Source organism: Eupeodes corollae, chromosome 1, assembly GCF_945859685.1.
Source record: "Eupeodes corollae chromosome 1, idEupCoro1.1, whole genome shotgun sequence".
Lineage (NCBI taxonomy): Eukaryota > Metazoa > Arthropoda > Insecta > Diptera > Syrphidae > Eupeodes > Eupeodes corollae.
In genome coordinates, this window is record NC_079147.1 from 236,329,824 (window position 1) to 236,357,807 (window position 27,984).

The 27,984-nt window shown below is 33.7% G+C and overlaps 1 protein-coding gene across 2 annotated transcripts in view; it reads right to left on the bottom strand.

Moving 5' to 3' along the window:
- Positions 1–26,582, bottom strand: part of LOC129939704 (lissencephaly-1 homolog) — a 45,337-nt gene extending 18,755 nt beyond the window's left edge. Inside the window, exon 1 of one of the 2 annotated variants that reach the window (XM_056047855.1) lies at positions 26,424–26,582. The gene's annotated coding sequence lies outside the window, so the exon portion shown is untranslated. Of the gene's footprint in view, positions 1–14,874; positions 15,213–26,423 lie in introns of those variants that run through there. The other variant, XM_056047930.1, reaches the window with a different exon arrangement.
- Positions 26,583–27,984: the final 1,402 nt, after the last annotated feature.

A 27,984-nucleotide genomic window follows, 5' to 3' on the forward strand; every position in this document is an offset into this window, starting at 1 on the left:
TTTTGTTCCCCTTCCCATTAAGAAATATGCAATACGAATTAGTGTCCTTTTAACAAAATTTGTTTATAAGGAACATTTTGTTGGTCCGAAAGCAAAGTTGTTTTTTTTTGCAAAAAATTTCAATTTTAAAATTTGAAATTGTTTTAACAAAGCTGGGTTTGGTACTTTTGATAGTTGGGCCGATGAAGAATCAAATCCATTGTCGACTACATGATCATTTAAAATAACCACATTAACAGAGTTTTATCAAGTGATAATTGTCTTTTGAAGACTGGAGATATGATGGAGTACAAGTATTATTGGAAGTAGTCAAGGAGTATGTTTATCTGGGAATGACTCTCAAGTTTAATTTGAACATGGACAAACACCACAAAGCCAAGGCCGATGCTGCTAGAATGGCTATTTGCTCGAACTGGGAAAAAAATTTCAATAATAACAACATATCAACAAACGCCAAATATGAAGTTTTTAACGGAACTGCAAAAGCAGTTCTGTTTTCTGAGCACAGATCTGGGGTATTCGGAAACACGAAATTGTTGAAAATTTGCTTCGATTCTTTCTTAGAAAAGTACCTTTCTCTAAGTACGCTTAAGTATATGTATCATTTGGAAACAGGGCTTTCGACACTCATTTGTATCAACATTGAAGCTGAGCGCAGACTATTTGATAAAGGTGATTAATATGGACCGAAACCGATTGCAAAATATTATGTTGAGAAGCGTCATGCGTCGAAAAACTAGATTCTACAAGGATTGGATTGATCTTGCTGCAAATTGTGGTATTATTCTAGAACTGAATGGATGTACTGGTCTCCAGATGAAAAACGCATTATACGAGGTTATCCAATCGATCGATGAAAATGAAAGTCAAACATTCATAAAAAAGGGGAGAAAATCTACGGAAAGGGACATTTATTCGAATCTTAATTATAATCTAAATGAACAATATTACTTTAGGCTTGATTTTTCAAGAAAAACAATTTGGAACTATTTTCACTTCATCGGTGTACGAGGTGTGTTCAAAAAGGACGCGGAATTTTCGTTTTTTTTTTCAAAAAATATTTATTTATTCGTTTACATCAATGTGGTCTCCTTAAAAGTAGCCCCCCCCCCAGATATAATACACTTATGCAAGCGATTTTTAAAATCTTCAAAGCACTCTTGATATTCACTTTATATGTTCTTGAGCATTCTCAGCGATTCAGCCTTTATTTCTTCGATCGAGGAAAAAAAAACCGTCATTTTATGGGTCTCTTCAACTTTGGAAACAGGAAAAAGTCACACGGAGCCTTATCTAGTGAGTATGGAGGTTGGGGCATGACAACGGTATTGTTTTTGGATAACAAATTACGAACAAGCAACGACAAATGAGCAAGTGCGTTATCGTGCTGCAAAAACCATGAATTGTTTTTCTATAAATCTGAGCTTTTTTTCGGATTAATTCCGCACCGTACAGTGTACACCCATGTTTCATCACCAGTTATGAATCTTTGAAGCAAACTTGGATCGTCGTTGACGTTATTTAACAGCTCCTGAGTTTTTTTGGTCAAACATTTTTCAAACAAGCAAAAATCGCCGAGCTCATAAAAACACGTCGAACCTTAGCAACTACCGCAGACAAAGTAAAGTGAGAATATAGCTGAAAATTGCATCATACTTTAGAGACATGTATACAAACACAATACAAAACAAATTTTGACCTTCGGACTCCCCAGACCCGCGAAATTTAAAAATTCCGGGTACTTTTTGAACACACCTCGTATGTCCAATATTAAAGGAGCTAAGGAGACTCTTTTTTGGAAAAAGCTATCTAAGCGACAATGAGACAATAAGTTACATAAATGGAGAAGATTGGTTCCTTAAAGAAAAAAATGTATGTAACAAGAACCTTAAAATTATTGAATTAAAATACCTAAATCTAAATCTAATCTAATCATCTTCGCTTTTGACGATTATGTTGCAGTGGTGCAAATGTCACTTCCATGGATGTCCCTTAGACGAAACAATGTTTAATATTATTACATCTGAGCAATCGGGCTTACACAAAGACAATGCTAAAATCGAATTCCTAAAGATAAAGAAAACCTAAAGATAATGATATAAGAACTGCGTTTGATAATTTTCTAAGCTTTATTGAAACAAAAGATGACAACTCAGATGATTAACATTTTTTGATTGAAAGATTTTTATAATAAAATAAAACCAAAACTGTTCATTTGCAGTCGAAAATTGACATGTATTTAATAAAATAATTTCTTCTTTCTATCTTTTTTTGTTCCCCTGAAGGTTCGTTATAGAAAAGCTGCACCGAAGATCTTTTGTTTACTTTATATGAGAAAAAATATAATATATGTATTGAACTAGTTATTGTTTTTGAAGGTATTACAATAACAATCGATAGTTTTAAAAGCTTTCACTCTTATTTAAATTCGCATTTTTCTCTTGAGCATTAGCTTACTATCGTCGTTTAGGGTCAGGTAAAGGGTGATTTCTTAGCTATTATCTTTTTGGCAACACTTGTTTAAACAGCTGACGCACGTTTCGTGTTTTGTTTCACTGTCAAACATCTTCAGTTTGGTCTATAATTTAACCATATATGTATCGTCTTAGAAACGAAGAACGCTTGCAAATTATTGAATTTTATTATCAAAATGCGTGCTCTGTTAAGAAAGTTCATCGCGCGCTTCTTTTTGTGTTCAGCGACGAAGCACATTTTTGGCTCAATGGGTACGCAAATAAGCAGAATTGTCGAGTTTGGAGTGAATATCAGCCAGAAGAATTACAAAAGCTACTAATGCATCCAGAAAATGTCACAGTTTGGTGGGGTTTATGAGCTGGTGGCATCATTGGGCCGTACTTCTTCAAATATGATGCCAATCGTAAAGTAACTGTGAATGATATCCAACTTTTTGCTCAAAATGCCAAGCATGACATTTGGTTTCAACGAGACGGTTCCACTTGCCACACATCAGGCGTAACAATGGACTTATTGAGAGGCGAGTTCGGTGAACATTTAATATCACGTTCGGTACCGGTCAAATGGCCGCCTAGATCGTGCGATTTAACGCCTTTAGACTATTTTTTGTGGGGCTATGTTAAAGCTCATATCTATACAGACAAGCCCGCTTCAATCGACGCATTGAAAGACAACATTGAAGCATTTATTCGTGAGACACGGGCCGAAATGTTGGAAAGAGTATGCCAAAATTGGACAAGCGGATGGACCATTTGAGGCGCAGCCAAGGTCAACATTTGCATGAAATAATCTTCAAACATTAAATTATATGGACCGTACTATCGATTCAAGTAAAGATTTCATGCATTTTTCTGAATTGTATGTGTTTTTTTAGCTTTTAAAAAATCTCTCTTTATTACGATTCTTAAATGCCACTCATTGTCTAACAACAAGCGCTTATTGGAAAAAGACACAAGTAATTCAATTAACAAACATTAGTTAAATTCAATTGAAATTAATTCTGTCGAAATAAAAGAGTTCATCTTCAGTTTTAAAATGACGTCATGTGTTTTGGAAACTACTCTTTAAAAAACATCCGTTGAGCCATAAAAATGTATAAAAGTACAAACGCCAAAAAAATCGAAATACCCAAAAAAACGTAAAATTTCTATTCGCAGCAGGATTTCATTTTACCTGTTATCCGCAGTGATTCTACTTTGGATGTTGTATTCGTTATTCATATAAACTTCTACGGTACTATGGGAGTGGATTTTGCAGTAAGACACTCCTAATGTTGCAATGTTTTTATTCTATAAACAAAATTCGGATATTAGAGAAAAGAATGAAGTAAGACACAAAACAAATTGATATCGAGATAAGTGCGAAAACTTGGACACAATACAATTAAAACTGCAATGATGAAGAAATGTATGGCTCTTTTTGCAAACTTATTGCTGTAATCTCAGAGGATCACAAAAGTCCCTTAATTCTCAAACCCGCAGTGTTCTCAAGTTGTAACACACGTTGTGACTTTTAAAATAAAATCGAAAACCTATAAATTTTGACAAAACTCAAGAACCCCCTAAATCAACTTGCGTACCTTCTAATGATAACAAGTATATTCCCAATATTTTCAATTGAGATTATTCTGCTATTTTCAAATAAATGATGCACTTCAGGCTGAACAAGAAAACCTTATTAAAGAATTATAGGACAAAGAACTGAAGAATAATTGTCTCTGAAGTAAAATTGTTGCCTTTTTGAAGATGGATGCAATATTATTGGCAATTTTAAGTAAAAAAGGGAAGCAGAATTCAAGAGAAAAAATAAGAAGATGAAATTTGCGAGACAAATCAAATATATTTGATTTACCTGTCACAATGTAAGTATGGTAAAATTATGTAGAATTGTTCTGATAATTAAAGTAAATTCTTGATTCCATCTTTTAATCTTTCATTGTAATTTAAGATTAAGCAAATATGTATTTTTACATGTTCTAAGGGAAATGAAACCTTTATACCTTCATCGATTCCTTCAATTCAAAAACTTGCTGCAACCCTACGATTCCTAGCAGAAGGAAACTATCAAAGATCAATTCACATATTCAAACTGAGAAACATGTGTCAAACTAATGAATCACTTCAAAAGCAGTACTAAGGTTAGGTTAGGTTAAAGTGGCTGTCCAAGATGGAAACGGCCACACTTAGGCCAGTTGAATGGCCTTTGTGATACCACATGAATCTTGAGGCTTCCTACTAAGCTCAATTTAACCAGCTTGAGTCCCTTACGAAACGTGAGAGGCTGATTATGCTTTAGTTCGTTTAGATCGTTTAAGAAGAATTCTCCTAGGTAATTCTTGCGTTTGACAGAGCAGGGCATTTACAGAGAAGATGAAGAATTGTTTCCTCCTCTTATTCGTCCATACAGCTTCTGCAAGTCATTTGAGAATAGGCCTAGTCGCTTGGCGTGCTTTCCTATTAGATAGTGTCCGGTTATGACACCCACCTACTATCGAGCTTTAATGCGATCTGCTTAGAGATAGCAAGCACCTTGAACGTTTTATATCCAGTGTTGGCCAAATGTTTTTTGTGACCTGACACGGAGATGTTATTCCATTAGAGATGATCGACAGTTATGGACTGATTTAAAGTTTGAAAGCTGCCTGACTATCTGATAAAATACGGATATCAGATGTTGATATTACGTTTTCTTTAAGCCAGGGCAAGACTTCTTTTATCACCAAAAGTTCCGCCTAGAACACGCTTCAATGATTGGGAAGGCGGAATGAGAGACTTAATTTCAGTCGTTCACAGTACACACCTCCACCAACCCCTTCTTTTTTTTAACCATCTGTATAGAAAAGTATTGACCCATCTTCCAGGAATGCCCTATCCTCCCAGACTATCTGGGAGGTATTGAAATCTGAAAATCCCTGTCGAATTGCAGTTGGGGGATGTGTGCTTTGGAATTGATTCTAAATATCTAAGAATTACGGAGTGGTCAAAGTTGTTGTTAGTCCACTGCGACGAAGCTTTGAAGCGAATAGCAGAGCTTGCATTTATTTGTTTGCTAAATATATAAAGATGTGTCAAATTGACCAGTGCCGCAGATGGCAAGCTGAACGTTGGCCTTTATTTAATTTATCTCGGTTTATAGCTTTCTCTAAAGCAGTCCACCACACTGCCACACCGTACATTAAAATCGGTCTGATTACCGATGTGTATAGCTAATGCGTGATTCTGGGCTGTAAGCCCCATTTATTACAAATAGCTTTTTAGTAAGAAAAGAGACCTACAGTAGCTTTGTTTGACTCTTTCCTGTACATCGCGTTTCCAATTTAGTTTTTTTTATCTAAGACAAGATCCAAGCTTTTAGCCTCGTCTGAGAATTTTCATTGAATTCCTTTAATATAGGGAGGGTTGACAAATGGAATTTTGTATCTCCTCGAAAATAAGACTAAATCGATTTTGTGTGGGTTAACATACTGTTCACACCGATCAGCCCAAAGTATTAGTCTGCCTAAGGTATTTTGTAAAAGTTCTTTTAAGGTGTTAAGATGCTTTGCTGAAACTGCTATAGCAATGTCGTCCGCATAGGCTATCACTCTGAAACCCTCCGCATCCAGACTAGTAAGGATTTCATTCATTACTAGGTTCCAGAGGAGAGGGGATAGAACACCACCTTGCGGTGTCCCTCTACTAAAGAATCGTCTGCCAGAAGAGTTGCCCCATTTTGAGTTATTTATTGTGCTAGTCAACATTAAATGAACTAACTCCCGAAGCGAACTCTCCACATTTAAAGATGTGAGTGCAGATGTGATTGAAGATTTGTCCACGTTGTTAAAGGCACCTTCGATGTCAAGGAAAGCAACCATAATGAACTATTTATGATGGAGGAAATATTCTACGGTGCGCACTAAGATATGTAACGCTGTTTCCACTGATTTACCTTAACAGTAGGCATGTTGAGGCGAAGACAGAAGTCTTGTATCAATACTTGCCCTTAAATGGATATCAATCAATCTTTTCAAGGTCTTGTTAAGACTTATACTACTAAGGTTTTGATAACAGTTTTTGCTTCTGGTTTTTGTTTTTAATTTTCTAAATGATTAATGGCATTAAAATTTTGCGCGTAGCAATTTCTTTACATTACTAATATTTTTTCCTTTAAATTTTTTATAAAAATTGAGTTTTTTTTCCACAAGACAATAAAATAAATATAACGATTCAAATGTTTTAGCAAATTACTGTTAAATGACTGAAGTAGTTTTTAACAGCCAATAACCACTACAGTTCATTAACTGCAATTTAATTCAGATACAATAAAACAATGACAACTGACTTATAGTTTAAAACTATTAAACTGCATTGTTTTAAAAATAAAACAAAATCTTAATTTTAAGGCAAAAGGTTAAAAGCCAATTAAGTTGACTTTACCAAGCCTGACGCTAAATTGCTAACCAACAATAATGAAACCTTGAACTACAAGTGTGTATCTTCGTGTCCATGATCTAGTCATGTGTCTTAAACTGTTGCTGATTCAAAAGTTTAGTTGTTCTATTCCTGTGTAAATTATTAATCATAATTATCTAATTTTTCTAATTAAAGTTGTTGTTGATGATTAGCTACTCAGAGCTGTTTGCGCATTGCATCTAAAGTGAACAGATTTTTTTACTTCGCATAAAATATAAATTCATTAGATTTCAAGTAAAACTTTTCTTTTATTCGATTCTGTCTTAGGACCAAAATATAAATAAAAAATGCTTGAATTTAATATCTGAACTAATATATTCTAATATGTAACATAGACATATTTTGAAATATAAAATACTGTCTACTAAGGTTTTAAATTCAACGCTATTAAACCTTAAGTCTTTCTTTGAACCAATAACAGTGTGTTTATTAATGATTTTGTTATTTTTTTTTTGTATATATATTATTATTTGGGGTCAACGATTACATTCGGGCACACAAATAATGTTGTCTTAGCGTGACATACATACATATCATTTACATAAATATTATCATACCACAATATAAGCACTCTTGAAATCGGTTAATAAATAAATGACAACCGTATCAAAGTCTAATAGCTTAGGTATATTTATAAACGTATCTTTTAATAGTCACAGTTTTTTGAAAATACTTCTAATCAGAGAAGAAGAAGAAGAATAACAACAACAATAAGAGCAACAAACAAAAACATGTGCCATACAATAATTTATAATTCCACTTTATTTATTAATAAAGCAGAAGCAAAGAAAAAGGTACACAAATTAATTTATGAATAGACCAAATGAAAAAAAAATAAACTCAAGAAGTCGACATCACTGTTAGCCAACAAATTTGGAGTGGCATAATGGTGTTGTTTGGTGTGGTGCCTATCTTCCGGTAACAAAAATTTAATAGAATCGATCGATTCGATTGTATACACATAGAGCGTAGCGTCACCTTTAGCAAGTAATTAAATATTTTACCTTATACAAGCAAACAACACACTTGTGACGCAAACTGAATTTATAATTTTATACCAGTTATTAAATAGCCATCCATCTACATATGTATATTTATGTATATATATATTTTTTTTTAAAAATTACAAAGAGAAGCTCTCTGAAGAAGATATTGCGTGCTTGATTTTGTTTTTGAAATTTTACGATGACCTTCAATCAGCAAGAACTAACTTAGAACCAACGTTTATTTTGATTTTGGATTGAGATGAAAACAAACAAAACAGAAGCAATATGATAATTTGTCTAGAAAGCATTCTTCAATACCCTACTCTATTTTCAATGCAGATAGATCGCTGAGAAAGAAGTTGAAAAAATTTGAACATCTGAAAACTTTGACAGCAAATAAATGCTTATCATGATGAAATGTATTATTTTTATTAAACAGAAAGTTGGTTCTGCTTTAAAATACAGAAACAAGTTAGTTTTGTTGGTTGACTAAAAGTCCATATCTCGTAAAGAAGAATAAATTATTACAGTTGAATTTCAAATAGACACATTAGTTTTCATGTGGTTTTCGGCTCGATAGGTAGACTAGTTTTCACAGTGCCTCTCTATTACATTAAATTTGGATAAAAGAATTTCAAATCAACATATTTTCATCTCATTTAAAGAGATCCACATAGAAACCATCTTCAGGAACTCTATTTCGAATATGGAAATTTAAGAAAACTGACCCAATCGTGTGTCATGTCATGCCCTAGATTTATCATACAACTTTATTTGTTTCCACCTATAATAAGGTTTCATTTAAAAAGTGCGTAAGGCTTCTATGAATATTCCAAGTACTTCGAAACACTAGACATTTCTTTCCTACTTATGTGTTTATTTACAAAAAAATGTAACAAACTCACCATACCCTACTTTTGTCTAAAATAGAATATACTTGGAAAAAGATCACAGATGTTTTTGTATGTTCATAAATTTATAACAAACACCATAATGTAACGTGTGCACAGTTTATTATAGTTTGTATCATTTGACCGATTACTAATGACAATATATTCAATCATTAAGCTCACGTCGTCACCATACGATACAACGACGACGATGACTATGGGGGAGGAAGAAAGTAAAAAAACAAAAGATACAATATGGTAGAATAAAAAATGAGTCAATCAATATAATGTGTGCTCCTCTTGGCCCGAAAGCTAGAACCGGTTTGTGTTTCTGTTTGTTTCTTGTTTTTAAAAATCCAACGACATCATTTAAAAGTTTATTTTTGAATATGACTTCGTTATTTGACTGCATTACTTTCTTGTTTGTTGTTATTCATTTTAAGACTTTGATCTGTAGCGTAATTTAGAAGAAGTTAATTAATTTGACTCACATGGAAAATTGGAAACACACTTAATCAGTGTCAGTTTGAATAAAGCAAACCATCAAAAAGAAAAGCTTTACCAATTCTTCTTCTTCTTCTATATCAATAATGGCTTTTGTGGTTTTTGGTCGTCGGTGTGGAGTGTGGTAGGGTAATAGAAAATATCTATTTAAATTTCCATTTAACAACTAGAAAACAATATAAAAATACATAAAATTGTGCAGCACACAACAAACAACACACCCAATAGTCGCAGCAATATACTATAAATCAGATAAAAATGCTTTCTACGTCCTCCAAAAATACTGTCTATAGGTACCAACTTAAGCAGAAAATAGTTCTCCATCGCCGCCGTGCGTCGTTGACGTTGTCATTGTCGTTGTAGTCGATGGTTGGGGAAATGAAGAAGCTCTCTGCAATGTCACTATTTGAAAACCGACAAGTTTTAGATAAGGCCAACACCATCACACAGTGGAACAGTATAAACAACAGTTTAGAAATATTTAAAAGTTCAAAATTAAGATTGCCGCATATTCTTTTAATTATTTTCAAAAGTTATTCGGTCTTTTATTATTATTATTATGTTTATGTTTATTGTTATTATTATGGAATGTGTCACTAATTTGTGTAAATAAAATAGTTTATAAACATTGGATTCATGTACCCTGAAAGAAAGAAATTGTGTTTTGATCGGTGATTAAAGAAGCGTTTTCAAGATATATGTATCGTTTTATGGGAAAGAGATAAATTACATTAACTTGGTCTTTTGTTACATGGCTATTTTGTGGATTAGCATTGATTAAATAATAAGAAAAATTGAATTAATCCAGATATTAAGTTTGTAAACGTATGAAACGTTTTTGTGCTCAATTTGAAATGTATGTGATCTACCGAAGATACTGATACTACGTCAGGCTAGGTGGCGAGCATTCTAAAGGTGCCTTTTTCGATGACATTTGCGCATAAATCAGGCTGAATTTGACCGATGGCATCGATAATGTTATCTTTGAGTGCACCGGTGGTTTGCGGGTTATTTGCAAAGACTTGCGACTTAGAAAGTCACAGAAAAAAAATACAAAGGGATCAAATCACACGATCTTTGTGTCCAATTCATGTCTCCTCAGCGCGAGATAACCATGCCACAAGAAGTTGTTGATCATTGACCTATTGCGATCGCCTCCAGCCCAAAATCAACACCAAACAGTAACTTTATTTGGATGCATTGGCTCATCGATAACCTCGCGTGAAATTGTTTCGACCCAAATTCGTACCCATTCATCCAAAAATCGGCCTGATCGCAATTTTTTCTACCAAAATTGGGATCAACTTTCAACTGTTCCAAATCCAATTAGCTAACACACTACGTAATGCATCGTTTAAGCTCCTTAATCAATAGGTTTTTGTATGGGTAAAGGTCCAAATCAAGATGCAAAATTCGCCAAGTTGTGGTTTGCGACAGGCCTAGTTCTTATGACTCGGATTTTGTTGCACACTTTCACGAACCGCGGCGATACATTCCGCAGAGTTTGCAGTGACGGATCTTGGCTGATCGTTTACTGAGCTGTTGTACTCGAATTTGGTCGCAAAACGTTGAAAAGTCCATAAAAATGGGCGAAACGCACGCTTCATTACTTCTAGAGAACAATCATTTTGAAAATAAAGTTTAATCATTTAAATGTATCGCTCGGCGCTGTAACTTGCCACGAAGATTTGTCTTTAGTGACAGACGTAAAAAAGATGTTTAAAAAAAAGAAACAATTTGGCGGTAATGGCGGCGACCCTATTGGAAAGCCTTTTAGCATCTCGATTTATTTCACATACATAAATATCAACAATTCAGTGCGGTCTAATTTTATTTAATTGATTTTTAACCCTTTACTGCATTCCGATTGGGTATAAGAAGATAACATTTCTCTATGCCAGATGGCACCTCCCTCGAATAGAAGTGCGCGATCTGAAAAAACCCAGAGGCGGAATGGGTTTTTGGAAAAAGGTGATAACGAAACCGCATTCACAGGTGATACGATACGCCAAAACAATTCTACAAGTACCTATTTACTGTTTACAAACGAAATGTTCAAATATATAGAACAAAAAACAATCAGATACTCCTGTGAAAAAATTCCGAAAAAATTGCCCATATGACAGCAATGGAACTTGAACAGTTTGTTGTCCATTGTACAGTTACCATCAACTAGACTAGACATGTAACCGGTTCGAAGAAATAAACAGGTTCATACATTTCAACACCAACTCGACGCAAATACCCAAAGGATAACCAGGACATGATCCCCTTTATAAAATAAGACCATTCTTAGATAAAAAAGGCAGAGACTCCTTACAAATTATACCAACCAAAAGCAGATCATCTATGCGGCAATACAACAAAAAAAACACACAGATGGGGATATCAAAATTTTGTTCTCAATGGTAGCTCTAGGTTCAGCTACAACTTCGAACTTTATACTTGAGCCCAAGGACATGTACAGTTGTACATTTACCAAAAATTAGTACATTCAATGACGTTGTTGTTCGACTGCCGAGAACAATTCCCGACGGAATTATTCTTTGACAACTGGTACACGTTTTACCGCTATTGACTTATCTGGCAAAGAAAGCGTTTTTACCGCTAGGAACCATAAAACCAATCGGATTCCAGGTTATAAAGTTGCTACCGAAAAGGAATTGAAAAAAAAGAAAGAGGTGCAACTGTGGAAAAACTGCCGACATTTGATAACCTGGATATTTCTGTGGTAACATGGTTTGACAACAGAATTGTGAACCTTGCTTCGACATATGTCGGCAGCAAACCGTCTTCTGAAGTCCAACGCTTCAACAAAAAAGGAAAAGGGCTACCAAACTGTATCATGTCCAATGGTAGTCATAACATATAATCGGCATATGGGTGGAGTTGATCTTTTGCTCTTCTTGGATACTATAGAATACAAATTAGATCAAAAAAATGTTACCACACAATATTCTTTCACCTAAAATCGCAAAATTTTGCACTTTTTTTCAAAAAAAAATTTAAATTCCTGAAACACGTGTTTTTTTTAATTATAATTAACTATCACATATTTTTTTTTTTCATGAACAAGAAAAAAATCATGCAGTAAGGGTTTAATCTTTCCTTAAATGGTGATACTTGTAAAGCTGTTGTGGCTGGCCAATTTTTTGGTGATAAGGGTGAAAAGGTATTCAAAAATTAAAACAGATATACAGACTATGTTATTTAATCGTATTTTGACACCATCTTGATTCTATTTTAATATTTATGTTTCTAGAATAGATCCGAGTATCCCACAGGTAAACCGCCAGTAAAAGCATCAACTTTTAAGCTTCTTTTTTAACTCGATTTAGCTTATCTTGAAGAAGTTATGTTCTAAATTGTTGTCAACAATTTTGTATCATTTCCGATATTACTAAGAAGAGACATTTCTTCAGAATCGAAATGATTATGATGATGTAGCTTTCCAACATTTAATGTCTTGGATTAACGAGTTGGGATGATCCTTAGGTCCATGTGGTACCACAATATATCAACTACTGGTCCAAGTGTGTTCACTTTGTTAGCCAGCAGCCACTTTAACCTTACCTAACCCATAGAAAAGACTATAAATGCTTCTTTACAATGGTGCATTTAAGTGTAATATAAAACTGAATGAATGCGAGCAATGTATTATTGCGGCAAGTGTCGCGAGGGCGGAATAACGTCGGATGGTTAAGTAAAGACAACGTTTTAAAGACATATCTTTTTAACAATTATCAGACTTCAGCAAATGCTTACTTAAGTTTTCTCAACGAAAAAGAAAATATTGCTGTCATTGCTTACTTAACGGATATTTTACACATATCAATGACCTGAACCTTAAACTTCAAGGCCAGGGAAAGCTGGTATGCGAGTTCATGTCAGTTGTCAAAAGCTTCCCTCGTAAACTTGATCATTTTATTAATGATCTTGGAAATGAATGCTTACACTTCCCCAAATTTAAATAAAATAATCAGCAATGACAACGAGACTGACGTCGGTCAGTTCAAGACGTTCATTACAGATCTTAAAATTCGAAAATTGAGAATGTTTTAGAAATCCGCAGCATCATTTATTCTCTGCATCCTAATAGTGAATGGAGCAATGAAGCTGCAATTGTTTTCGGAAGTGATAAAGCTACTCTGCAGATGGAAATGATCGATTTACAAGAAAACACAATAATTTTAAAACACAAACAATCGGAAGTTGCCAGTTAAGAGTTCTGGATAAAATTTGTGTGTGGTAATAAATATCAAGAATTACAAAAATTAGCTTTGAAACTTTTTACTTTGTTTGGATCGACATGTATTATCATATCAGAATAAATTTCGATCTCGACTTACTACTGAACATCTCCAGGATTTAATGTTACAAAATACATTTGTTATTTCCTTAATTACATTTGTTTAATTAATATTTATTTTTATAAATGAAATGTGCGGACCACGATGGTCATTTCATTTCTTAAAACGGATCCCGAGCGAAACTAATTGGAGACCACTGTTCTACAGTTTGTTTTCCAAATTGGTTTCTTTTCTAATCATGTTTCGTCTTTTCATAAATGTCATATAACACCTATTCTATGACCATTACTTCAGTGATCTCTACGATTGTTATTTTTAAGCTGATGATGGTTGGAAAACAAACATCTAACTTGGCTTTGAGTATATTTTTAAGGTATCTAAACGTAAGGAGTAATAGTGCCAGGAAAAGACATTTTTTGACTCATTTAATTCAAAAACTATCTTGTATTGAATATTTTTACGTTTAAACCTTGTGTTTTCCATATAAGTTCTCAATGTTTGAAAAACGAACTTACGCATGAATAATAATAAAAACTCCAAATCTCATTGAGTGGTTTCCTTTTTTTTCGGTTAACTTTTATAAATAGACAACTCCACTGTGCAACGACGATTGGACTATCCAAAACCCACGTTGCATTTTTGAAACATGCGCAATGTCATCGAACAACGATTGCGAAAAAACAAAAACAAAAAACTACCAACAACCATCATCAGCAAGTATGTGAAGATGTATTTTCCAGATTTTCTTTTTTATAAAATCGATTTACCCACCCACCACCGTTCGACCTACCGAACGCCCTCTTCTACCTTCGACCAAAAAAAAAACATTCTAGCAACATTTTCTATTTTTACTTATTATATTGTTCATGTTTTGTTCTATTTACGAAAAAAAATGTATCACATTCTCAGCGTAAATAAAATTATTTCTTTTTTTGTATAAAGGTGGGCGGAGGAGGCGGTGGGTGGTGAAGGAGCTATTAATAAAAATAAGCTAAAAAATAAACCTGCGTCCAATATATAGGTCTTTCTGTGAATTAAATGAATTTTTCTGTTTCTTCTTGAACTGAAAAAAAAATTGATCAACGAGACGAAGACGATAATTTGCCAAAGAGGAACTTGTGTGTGAAAAAAGACAATAGGTTAGAACGACAGCAGAAATAAATAAAACATAAATAAAAAGAAAGAAAACAAATAACAAATATAAAAAGGCATTGTACAAGGTTTTTATGTAGTAGAATAAATTTTAATGTTTACAGACCTTGCACTTGAATTGGATTCTTTAGTTTTGCTGTTTTGTAACGCTACAACGGTTTTTTTTTATTTTTAATTTTTCTTAATTCTGTCGTCACTTTGCTTTAAGTTTTAAGTATAAGGGGCTTTGCACATCAACGTCAGTTTATTTTTCTTTTTGTCATATGTTTTTGTATGTCTCATTTAAATATAGTAACACCGCTGACACGAAGACATGTTCCGTTTGGTCTGACGATGCGTTTTAAAGTTTTCTTTATTTTTTTTCTCTAATGTGTGTGTACTTTGTGAAATTTGTTTTAAGCAAATGTCACGATGAAAGAAAAATGTGTTATCACTTTTGAACGGTGAATACCATACTGGCAGAGCTTTTTTGAACTTCTACTTCTTCTATTGAATGTTGGTAGCTAAAATTGTTTTTCTTTAAAACACACAATAGAAGATACAAAAAACGAATTGCAACAGCAACAATACAAAGTACGCAGGCGTCTGAAGAATAGTTAGATTTTGTTAAAGTGCTTTTTCTTGCCCCAAGGAGAAGAGTTGCCATACTTGCGTGGGTGGGCTTTAAGGAATGTTTGAGCTTTTGTCAATTAAGAGTAGCTTTAGTACTAACATTTAATTATGCACAAGCTTATCGAAAGAATCTGATAACTTAGTACTCTGAATGGACTATGTGTAAGCAATCGGTTTCATATATTTTTACGTTTTCCATCAGCCTCGAGTTGACTTACTATCGTATTTGATGTTGCTACAAATTTTAAAATGTAAACACCTTTCAAATCTCAATTCAAGTGACGGCTAGTTTGCATGGAAAAATTTGATCATGTGCATAAACAATTTCTTGCCTCTGGCTTTGAATTAAATAAAATACAAAAGAAATCGAAAAGTGCAAAGTAGTAGTCCCATACTATTTTCTTTCTTTGATCTGCTATCTTTTAGTAGTTGGTCTGCTATAACATCAATGAAGTAGAGAAACTATTTGATCTCTTCAAGACATTCATTTAATTTTTCATGAGTCAAAACTTTGTTGAAAGTAATACCATGGTATTAATTGAAAATGTTAAACAAATTATATATCAACGAAAGCTATCATTGTATGTTTATTCTGGAGTGTTAAGAGAGCACGAAAAACTTATTTATAATAGTGAGCGCTATTGTGAGTAAAATTTCGCGATTGGAATTTTTTCCATAAACAAATTTTAGAACGTATTTATGTTCTCAATTTTCGAAAATGGGAAAAACGGTGAGGCAAATTTCATACAAGGTTTTGAAATTTTGAGTAAAATGATGGAGTAAAATGTTTTTGTTTATATTTCTTTAATCTATAATAATAATTGCTCTATTTAAAATCATATTTTAACTCAAATGTTTTAATTTGTTAAATTAAAACATAATTTAATAGAAAATGAAATTTCCGTTGGTATTAATGATTTTCTGCAATCGGCCTTTATACAGGCCCACACATTTTCTATTATATTTAAGTCGGGGCTTTGAGGTGGCCAATCTAGAGTATTTACACCCACTTCCTTTAGAAAATTAGTTATCATCTTGGCTTTGTGACAAGGTGCGTTGTCTTTCTGCAAAATGAACGACTGTCCAATCAATTTGTTTGTTCATCATTCCATCGATTGCTACCAAGTCTCCGGTGCCATTAAAGCAAACACATCCCCAAAACATGACGGTGCCACCACCATGAGGTATTCGTTTACACACAGGTGCTACTTTGCTTCGCATTTTCTTAGGGATTCTGCAAAAAGTTTTTTTTTTGATCCGTGGTATTCAAAACAGCTTTCATCAGTCCACAATACTTTTTCCCAAAATGATGAAGGCTTGTGTAAAAATTCTTTGGCAAACTGCAGGCGTTTAAGCTTATTTTTTGGGATATTTGGGGTATTGTTCTGGCTATGTAAGTAGCAAAGTCAGCCTCCTTCAAACGATTTCTTACCGTTTTTTCTGAAATTTCAATTTCATACTCTTTTTTTATTTCAATTGCTGCAGATTTTGGGGTGTTCAGCACATTTTCTTTAAACTTTTTGACTATTAAACGGTCCTCTTTCTTGGAAGTCTTGCGTGGTCGCCCTGAACGTGGAACATTTCGCGTGGATTTGTTTTTTTTTTCTGCTTATTTATTTGGTAGTAGACGGTTTGACGAGGAACTTTTTATAGTTTGCTTAACTTTTCCACCGAAATACCCGCATAATATTTGGTCACCATCTCGATTCTTAAATCTTGACTAACTTCCGACGTTTTACCCATTATTATCAACTAATTGTTTGTAAATGTCGTCGAAGTTAATACATTTTATTAAAAAGAGACAATATAAATAGGAAATATCAACTCTGATAGCACGCGACACGAAAGAAACTGCAAAGATTACTATGTCAAAATACTTTTTCCAGTCAATTATGGCTCAGTGTATTCATTAAAAGGGTCCCAAAAAGAATGTATGAGAAAAATAAACTATTTATGGATTTTACCGTTGTCTAGGTACTTTGTTTTTGGTCTTGAGTAGCAAAGGATTCTCGTTACATTTCTCAGTTTACCATATCAAGTGGTCTAGCATTACAAATAGTATTGTCAAAATACTTTTTCCGACTATTGTAGTTGGCGATGAGTAGAAATTAACTGAGTACCTTTTTATAAACATTGAATTTGTGATCACTCCATAGAAGGTAATCTTTCACCTTTCACTGATTGAAAAAAGTGCAGTCTTCAAAAATCAACTCAATCGACTCAAATGGCCACGAATCCAAAACGGCAAAACATATTCAAAACCAGTTAAATCACTTACTAGAGTAAAGCAGGGATGTTCACTCTTTGCTCTTCTATTTGCTCTTTTTATTAATGATATAGCTAAGCACATTCCAGAAGGTGTCCGAATTGCGGGTATCGAAATAAATGTATTACTCTACGCTGATGACCTTTTTTTGTTATCCGAATCAGCAGAAGTCCTGCAATTGATGGTAAATCGTCTTACGGACTATTGTGTCAAGTGGGGTCTTGTCATCAACAGAGACAAAACGAAAGTAATGGTCTTTTCGCGTTCCAATCGGAGTAAAGTTAGGAACACATGGATACTAGGGTGACCGCAACTCCCGAAGAATTTTTTTTTTGTCGAATTCGTTACGGGGGAACCCCATAAAATGATCAGCCTTTGCAGATTTTTAGCTAGACAAAATTTCAGCGCGATTCGATAACGCTAAATGCTGCCGACACGTGCTCAAAGTTTCAAAAAACTCTTTTTTCTCTGTTTTGCGTAAACTAGCCCTAGATCCCAAACAACTGTCCCTATTCTCATTATTTATACAGGGTGTCCCGTAAGTAATGGATAACCCTGAAATGCCTCATAGTAGACTTTATGACCGTCCTGAAAACTGATAAAAAAAGTTCTATCCCAACCACAAGAAAAGTTATATGCATTTTTTTGTTCTTTGCTTTATTTTTTTCTTACTTTACATTTTTTGAATACCACGGCTACAAGTGAATGAGTTCCATCATTTTTTTTCAGGAATATTTTACATTACTTGGGCCAACACATAAGTAGAAGAAAATTATTATAACTGTTGGACTTTGCGGTTTCTACGATGTTGTCCTAATAATAAATCCACGTTTTCAACTTCTAAGGGCCGAATACATTATTGATAAAAATGTCAAAAAAGTGCAGCTGCCTCCACACGATTTCTTACTTCCTCTAAAGACCTCATCGGCTTGCTGTATACGATTTCCTTAATGCATCCCCAATGAAACAAATCAAGTGGATTTAGGTCTGGTGAACGGGGTGGCCATAAAATTGGTCCCAGACGTAATATCCATCTGCCTGGATATCTGGCATTTAAAAATGCCCGTACAGGCACAGCAAATTGTGCTGGACAACCATCATTTTGAAGCCAATGGGATTCCTTTAGTTCTTGAGGCACTTCTTCCAGCAAGGTTGGGAGATCGTCGTTTTGGAGGAATTCCAAATAACCTTGGGCAGTTAAAATCAACGGCAACTCAAAGGGTCCAATTATTTTCCCATTGAGAATCCCAGTGCAATAGTTTATTTTGAATTGGTATTGAGACCTGTTTTCCCTCATGATGTTTGGGTTTTGTAGTGCCCAGAAGTGGAGATTATGGAGATTAGTGTAGCCATCTCTTTTAAATGTCGACTCATCGCTCCAAAGAATTTTGTCAAAAAACTAAGGATCTTCTTCAATTTTGACTATCATTCACTTCCTTCCGAGAAACAGCTATGGACTCTAATAAACACTCAATAATCAGGGTGACATGCTTTAGGGTACCTTTCCCTATACAGAGTCACAGCTTCGTTTGCGTTGCCTTTGCACACTCCATAAATGAAATGTATGTTTGCATATTCTTATGCAGAATACAAAATACGCGGCATCGAAAAAGTTCAATCAAAAGTCTTAATTATCAAAAAGCAGGTTCAGGAAAACAGCTATTTAGACCGTTAATTTTTCTGAAGAATGAACAATAAAAACGATATAAGTAAGTGTTCGTCGTGGTCTTAATCTTATGAATTAAGATCAAATTACAAGAACTTTGGTTCAAAATTTAAAAAACATACGAATTTATGCGGTCTCACTTTCTCAGGATCTTACAATTTACTATTAAAAAAAAACAATTAAAATTAAATCAGAAGACTTTTTGTTTTTTTTGTTTGTTAAAGCCCAATAGAACAGGTAAAATTCAAAACAAGCTAGAAAATGTAACCGTTTTTTGCACTTTTTGACATTTTATCAATAATGTATTCGGCGCTAGAAGTTGAAAGCTTGGATTTATCATTAGGACAACATCGTAGAAACCGCCAATAAATCAAAAGTCTGCTATGTTCAACGCTTGGTATTATTTTAACGTTTACTGTGCTAATTTTGAAAACTTTTGTTTTACTCTAGTATTGCAGATTTTTACCAATAACTTGCTATTGACTCTAGATATAATAATAAGTAATACCATTTTGAAATCTGCATTAAACGCGCATTTTTTAAAATAGTTGGCCACTCAGTTCATGCATTTTTTTTATACCAGCTATGATTTAACTTTTTCAAAAACTATTTGTTTTCACATTTTGCATTGAAATTCAATGTTAAATAATTTGTTTCTCTAAGAAGTCCAACAGTTATAATAATTTTCTTCTACTTATGTGTTGGCACAAGTAATGTAAAATATTCCTAAAAAAAATGATGGAACTCATTCACTTGTAGCCGTGGTATTCAAAAATGTAAAGTAAGAAAAAAAATAATGCACAGAACAAAAAAATGCATATAACTTTTCTTGTGGTTGGGATAGAACTTTTTTTATCAGTTTTCAGGACGGTCATAAAGTCTACTATGAGGCATTTCAGGGTTATCCATTACTTACGGGACACCCTGTATAAATAATGAGAATAGGGACAGTTGTTTGGGATCTAGGGCTAGTTTACTTCGCAAAACAGAGAAAAAAAGAGTTTTTTGAAAATTTGAGCACGTGTCGGCAGCATTTAGCGTTATCGAATCGAGCTGAAATTTTGGCTAGCTAAAAATCTGCAAAGACTGATCATTTTATGGGGTTCCCCCGACCCAACTTCGAAAATCGATTTATTGCGGTCACTCTAATGGATACTTAATGGAAGTCGTTTAGAAATATCGAAAGAATACAAGTATTTGGGAGTTTTACTAAATCCAACCCTGGATTATAGCAAGCACCTTGCAGAAAAGGGAAAAACTTCACAAAGCTTACTTAATGGTACTTGGAAGAAGATTTACTCTAACGATCACACAAACATAATACAAAATATAATATTTCCAATGCAGCCGTGAAATCTTCGCACTGTTATGCGGCAAAGTATGGGGTATGTAAGAATACGAGGAAATTGAAAAGTTTCAAACAAATTTCTTAAAGAAAATATTCAATATTCCCTTAACCGGACCAAACTATTCAATTTATTTGGAAATAGGCCTCTTAAAACTTTTTATTTTAAATCTAAAGTTACAGGGTGATTATTTAATTAAAGTGTTTGGTCTACGGGAAACTTGGATATGTTAAATAATGATGGTCAACAAAAATATTGGAAAATATTGCTGCTTCCTGCGGAGAAGTTGTGCAGATCAATTTCAACACGAAACGAAGTTCTACGAAATCATCCAAAAACTTGAAGAATATAACCGCCTGTCAATCGGAGAGCAGATTACTCTATAGCCAGCTTAATTATAACTTGTGTGATTAGAACTACTTCCAAGATTCTTTCTCCTATAAAGATATTTCCTAAATTAATTATAAAATCAAGATGTGAACTTATACATTTGAATGGAAAACCATACAAAGGAAACTTTGACCAATTTTGCAAATTTTGTAACTTGAGAGCTAAAGAAGATTACTTTCATTTCATCAGTGTGTCTCCAATTTTTAACCAGCAAAGAAGAGAATGCTTTGGTAAACCAATCCTATCAGTACAGGGAAGAATTGATATTTTAAATGGATCAAGGGGAACCTTGTCAAATTTGTCAGAGCTAGCTACCACTATAGAAAGCTTATAATAACGGAATATACATAAATCATATAATGAAATTATTTATACAATCAAATTATACCTTTTTTACTTTTTTTTCTAATTTTATACCATTATACATATGTATGTACTTGTTCAATTGTATACTTAAATATTTTAAAGTTACCAGTCGAGGTGACGGCTAAGCCAATGCTTAAAAAAAAATCATTAAAGCTCTGTAAAATTTATAATGATTACTTGCAATAAATTAATATTTGAATTGAATTGAATTGGTCACGAATTCTGAATTTAACAATATATAAAACTGAACAATTGAGACAAGAAGTTAAAAAATCAAATTTGCTCTTCAAAAACGAAATGCCAAAATATGTGAAACTGTTTAGTTGAATAGTCATCGATAGGTTTCGGGGTGAGGAAGAACACAAATATGGTGAAAATTCGTCTTAAAGATGTGATATAATTTTAATCTTCACCTGAAGCCAAAAAACGAACAAGCAGACCGTATGAACTGTGGCACTATGCAAGTCAAACCATTTGCAAAAACTTTCAAGAACTTCCCACATGTCTTAATACAAAGAGGCAGACTGATATTCTTTAACGATCCCCTTGGCAGACGCTGATTAAAAAATCAACTTCTCGTTCAATATAAAAAGAAATATAAAAATTAGGTACATATATTATTTTTAGACTTTACATCTGGAAATACTTTTTTGGAGTTGGTCTTTTTGACAGCTGTCATTGATTTATGCTCAGCTTTGTTTCTCATTTCATAATTAATAGCCTTACTCCTGAAAAGAGTTTGCAAATCGCGCAAATGTATTAAAAAACATCGATTTGATTCGTAAGTACAAGCGAGACAATCCATTTATTGAAGGAAACTTTTGGTGACCGTATTATCTAGCGTTTTGGGAATGTAGCCTGGCCTCCAAAATTGCTGGACTTTTTTGTGGGTTTATTTGAAGTCGCTGGACTTTTTCATCGGTTTAAGTGAAGTCGCTTGTCTGTGCAGATACAGTGCCAGTCAATATAATAGCAGTGTAACCTCCCTATTAATATATTCTAGTACAATGCAATATATGAACAATTAATTACATTCTTTAACTACTTTTTTGGTACTAGAACATTTTGTCTTCCATTTCCAGAAAAAAAAATTCCATGACATAACGGTTTTTTCCTAAACGTTACTCGAATGCTTTTAAAGTGTATATCTTAGCGGTCAAAATAATAGCAGTTTTAGCAAGCTTATGGTATTTATATATTGTTTTTTGATCCTCTGCATATTTAAATTATAATTATTTCAAGTTTCAAGGTAAGCTTTCAATGCCTCATTGTATTATCATATTTATACTCAGATACACTTACAGTATGGACCGTAGTAAACACTGCACTCCGGAAAAACGCCGAATCATTCGCCAACTTCTTTCTGAAGGAAAAACTTATACGGAAATCCAAAACTCTATTCAAATCTCGGCAAAAATGATTTCGAATCCAAAAAATTATAAAAAAAAAACCTGAAACCCGCGGCAGGAAAAAAGTTTTATCTCCGAAATCGGTAAGGAGAATTGTAAGATGCTCGAAAGCCTTACCCTACTTGCCTGCTACTGAGATAAAAAAAGAATTAAAATTGAATGCAAGTGTAGAACATTTAGAAGAATTTTAAGAAGAAATAATCTCAACGCCAGAAGCCCCAGAAAAGTTCCACTTTTGACAAAAAAACACATTGCCAAAGAATTCAGTTTGCTAAGACCCATGTTCATAGGCCCTTTCAGGATTGGCGAAATATCTTATGGACGGATGTTTTAGATTAGCCTCCCCAATCACCTGACCTCAACCCAATAGAGAACCTTTGGGCAGATGTTAAAAAAATGGTTGCAGCATCAAAACCGACCAACAATAATCAGCTTTGGATAACAGTTGAGACTGCAGAGAAAAGTATCCCATTGGAGAGCAATAAGGGTTCTTGAAATTTTTATTAACATTTTGTTAATTTCCTTAATTTTTGTGAATGCTGCTATTTTTTTGACCGAAGCAAATCTTTACCTTGAAGGTAAAATTTTTTTTATTTTTATTTATTTGATAAAATACAAACTTTTCTTGTCATAACCTGGATTAAAATTAATGTGGCTTAATAAATATAAATATTTATAACGATTAAAAATCATTAGGTATTTATTCAATTTTTTCTGTATTCCCTTCTTACTGCTATTATTTTGACAGGCTGTATGTCTGAAACAATTTCAAGTTGAATAATAGGCGCGGTATTGCTGATAAACTGTAGTACCCGTGGCATGATGATTAGTGCGTTGGACTGTTATGCCAGAGATCTTGGGTTTGATCCCTGCATATGCCATCTAAAGTTTTTTTGCGGGTACTGCCTTTTGCGAGAAATTGACAAATTCTCTAAAAGTAATTCTTGTCATAAAAAGTGCTTTCTCAAATTAGCCGTTCGGATACGGCTCAAAACTATAGGTCCCCGCCATCCCTAACAACAGTACTCGCACACAGGGATGGTTGAGAGTTGCAAGTCACTAGGCCCTAATTCTCAACGGACTGTTGCGCCACCCAATTTATTTATTTATTTTATTGCTGACAAACGGCCCTGGAATTCATTAGAGCTAGCAGCGCACCACTTGCTTGAAATCATTTTTAGGACTTACAGTCAAAGAGCAGCTTCACTGCTTTTAAATCTATTTTGTTGCAATGGCTTTGGTTTAAATATTAAAGGTAAGTGGTTAAAGGTTAAATCATGGTATTCAATTATGTTGAGCGCTTTAAATTCAAAAAGCAAGACATTTTAAAGAAAAAAAACAAAGATTTTTTCCGAATTTGTCTATACTCCCTCTAAAGGTATAAGGAATTTTTCATAAAAGACAGTAATTTGTCTTTTATGTGAAAGAAATGGAAGTCTAAAATATTTTCCTTAGTTTTTGAACAGCTAACACGGTTTTATAATTTTTTTTTCTTAATATGAAGTAATTAACAGTTTAAAATTTGGGAGACCTCTTAAACATATTTTAAGCTTCTTCTGGTGTAGAAAATTTATTTTTGATACCAAGGAACAAGAAAAAAGCGTTGGATGTGATTTAATTCAATGTAAAGAGTCTTCAAAAATTCATTTGTTTCAACTGATTTGTGGGAGTTTGCCAAATTATTTATTCGGAAGTGCTTCAATGGAACACAAACATCTTTTTTTTTTGGATTTGTTTAATCTTAAAACTCCCACACTGTCAACTTCTGTTTAGTTTTAGGCAAGCATGATTTATCATGTTATGAATTGTACATAACTTTCAATCCACTACCATTGAATTTGTTTCATTTCTTTACACCAATCGCAACTAATCCTTTTTTGAGCAAAATATATAGACTTTAATGTGAACATTCCTGTTCCCAAAATAATTATTCATAATAACCATTCCAATGTTACCACATTTGTATGTCACATTGAGGTCTTACACAGCATCAATTGTTTTCGGCACTGAATTCAGATTTGAGGATTAAACAACGCTTTTCCATGTTTGTTTTTCAAAGACATTGGCTTAAGCTGGCCAATATATTCTTGTTGGATCCATGTTGAAAGTCTTACAAAATCTTTTCACTAAATTGTTCTCTCCTTATTTCTATTTCTTATGAGTTTTTTATAGACACAAAACGAAGGTAGCTCAAAAATACCAAAACAAACAGAGGAAAATAATAATAAGCAAAAAAGAAAAATAAGAGCGATAGTATACGCCTTCGTATGTTTAGATAATATTACATACTTTTAGATTTACTATATGGCAGTTATGTTATATTTCAGCTTCTTGCGTTGATTGTTTGGTTTTATAATAAATATTGCGTTATACCTATAAACCATCGAGATTTGACAGTTTTTTTTTTAAATTAATTTAACAAAGCTAAAAAATTAAATAAATAATTCCTATAAGAAGTTTGGTACTTCTTGCAACAAAAAAAGAAAAAGAGTTCAGAAAGAGCTAAGCCCTCGGTGTGTGGCAACTCTAGCCCGTACGTATCTGAAGTACCTGCTTTTGCATCACATGAATTTCCCATCATACCTGTAACCTGTGCATTTCTTTTCTTCACAAAAAGGCCACAGGCCGCACTGCTGCTTATACTGCAGTGCTTTGAAGAAAAATTCCTTAGTTCGGAGAAGAAAAAAAAGGAAAACAACAATTCAACTTTATATTGTGGTAAGTTGTGTGTTGTTGGAGAAGATAAAAAGAAACAGGTTCCACCACTAAAGACTGACAATGCAGCGGCAGCACCACCAGCAGCAAAGTATCGCAGAGACCACTATCTCCAACTACGCGATGCGATATATCATTTTATTTAACTGTGAGAAATGTGAATTATGTAAATTTTTCAATGAGAATCATAATGATGGTGTCGATAAAAGGAAAAACAAAAGAAAATTATCTCAATCTCTAGAAACAAACCAAAGATGCTAGTTTTTTTTAAGAAAAAAAATAAGTCCGTCCTAAAAGCAACCACCCAATGACGAAGACTTAGACGACAGACATTCACAGCCCCAGCCATATGGACGGCACGCAAAATATAATAGAAGTAGAAAACAGAAATTCAAGCAAAAATGAAAAATCGATGCCAAACGATGTGTCATCCAAAAACCAACTAAACTTTGAATCCGCTCCGAATCCGAATCCGAGTCCGAGTCTACTCAACTTATACAGACTAGGTTTACATTTTTTCAAGATTAGCAACGAGCAGAGCGAGCTGCGAGAACAGCCAACGGCTGATAGGCAAAACAAAAAATTCCAATTTGACGAGAACACAAAACAAATAAGATTAAAATTAAAATTCTAAGTTCCTTGGACAAAGACGAAACTTCCTTCTTCGAGTCTCAGAATCAGAAGCAGAACTATAAAATCGCGTATTTTTCCATTTTATTTTTCGTCGAAGAAGAAAACTGTTACGGACTTTGTTCGGCCATCTTGGAAGAAGAATTTGCAAGTGCAATTTTGGTAGTTTTTAGGGGCGATTTGTGAGGGGATTTTGGGCGAAATTTCACATTTAGTTGGTGAAATTTTAATTAATTTTTATTTATTGCTACTTACATTGCTGTTTGATTAGTTAATTTAGCAGCAATTATCACTTATTCACACACAAAAATTGTTCACTTTACAACGAGAAAATGATGTGGAATCGCGACACTTCGACGGCACTCAAAGAGAAACAACGGAATACATAGAGGTGCTGCCGTGAGCTGCTGTCAGTTTGCTTTGGGTTTTTTTTTCTGTAAATTTTCTTTGTGACTCTTTGACGATCTGAGAGACATCTAGGTAGTTGAAGGGATTAATAGAAGAAGTAAAAACTATTTTCATCTTAAGGCTCTGTTTACATTGGAAGATAATATGGGATTGTGTGCTATTACCTATTACACTCAGACGTTTTTAGAAAGACGCAAATAAGTGCCAAAGAGAAAGTGGGTGAAATAGAAATTCTTTAAAAAGTCTCAACCCGCAGAGTTCTGGGTTCAGGATTCTTGGATGGTTTTTGACGTTTCTCTTTCCTGCCTTTCTTTGTTTCTTGGCGTCGCTTTATTATTCTTTCTATTGTTACCGAGTAAACAAGAAATATTCCGCCGGACAAATTCAAGTGGAGCAAAGACCTTATAATGAAATTAAATGAAGGAATGATTGAAAGAGTCTAGCTTGGTAGACTATTTCAATTTCTATTTTTACTTTATTCTGAATTATTATCCGTATTAATGATGGCAATAATCTTTGCCGTAGTAAAAAGTGCAGTTTTCTTTAATTATTTTCACACTTTCACTTTGTGGATGAGAACAAAAAATGAAAGGGAAGTGTCATAAACTCGCAACCGGAAAACATCATAGTGTAAAAATGCGAGATTGATGGGATGGGTGTTCAAAAGAAAATATTCGAAACACGCAGCATCCAGAAAGTCTGAGTTTAATAACACACATTTCAATCAATTAATTGATTGCAGCCAAATGGTTTGAAGAAAAAAATAATTCCAATTTTTTTGATGTTTAATGACTTTTGATTACAAAATTTGAAGGCCTAGTTTCAAAGTGAATTCAATTGTTCGATTTATTTGTCTACTAGATATGGGCTGCTAGTAGCCAACTTCTCTAAAGTAATTAACAACAATGATAGATTATCATTGGAGATAAAGATTTCTATGAGTCTACTTAAAGGCATTAATGGCTGAAACACAAACACACTTCAGCTTCGACTTCGCCTGACGTTTACGAGTTCAGCCATAGGAATTCCATGCATGAAGGTTCGACCTCACGTTTCATTTGACAATCGTAAGGAAAAGAACCTTATGTTACATAATGTGACTCCAAACGGAAGGCAGAAATTACTCCTGTATATTCAAGGAGCATTCCTTTAACATCGAGTTCGGATTCAGTGGGATTGTCTCCAGCAACTTCTGTAAAAAAACGAACACAAATCTACTGCCATGATTCAGGAAACTTCTAATCCAGAAGGATTAAATGTTATTTTTATTGCTTTATTATATTTTTTATTATATCAAAATAAAATAAAGTGAGTTTGATCGCAAAAAAAAATTCGCTTATAAAAATTGGAATCAATGGCCATCTTGCATTGAGTCCATTCACCAAATCTAAATCAAAATGAAAATGAA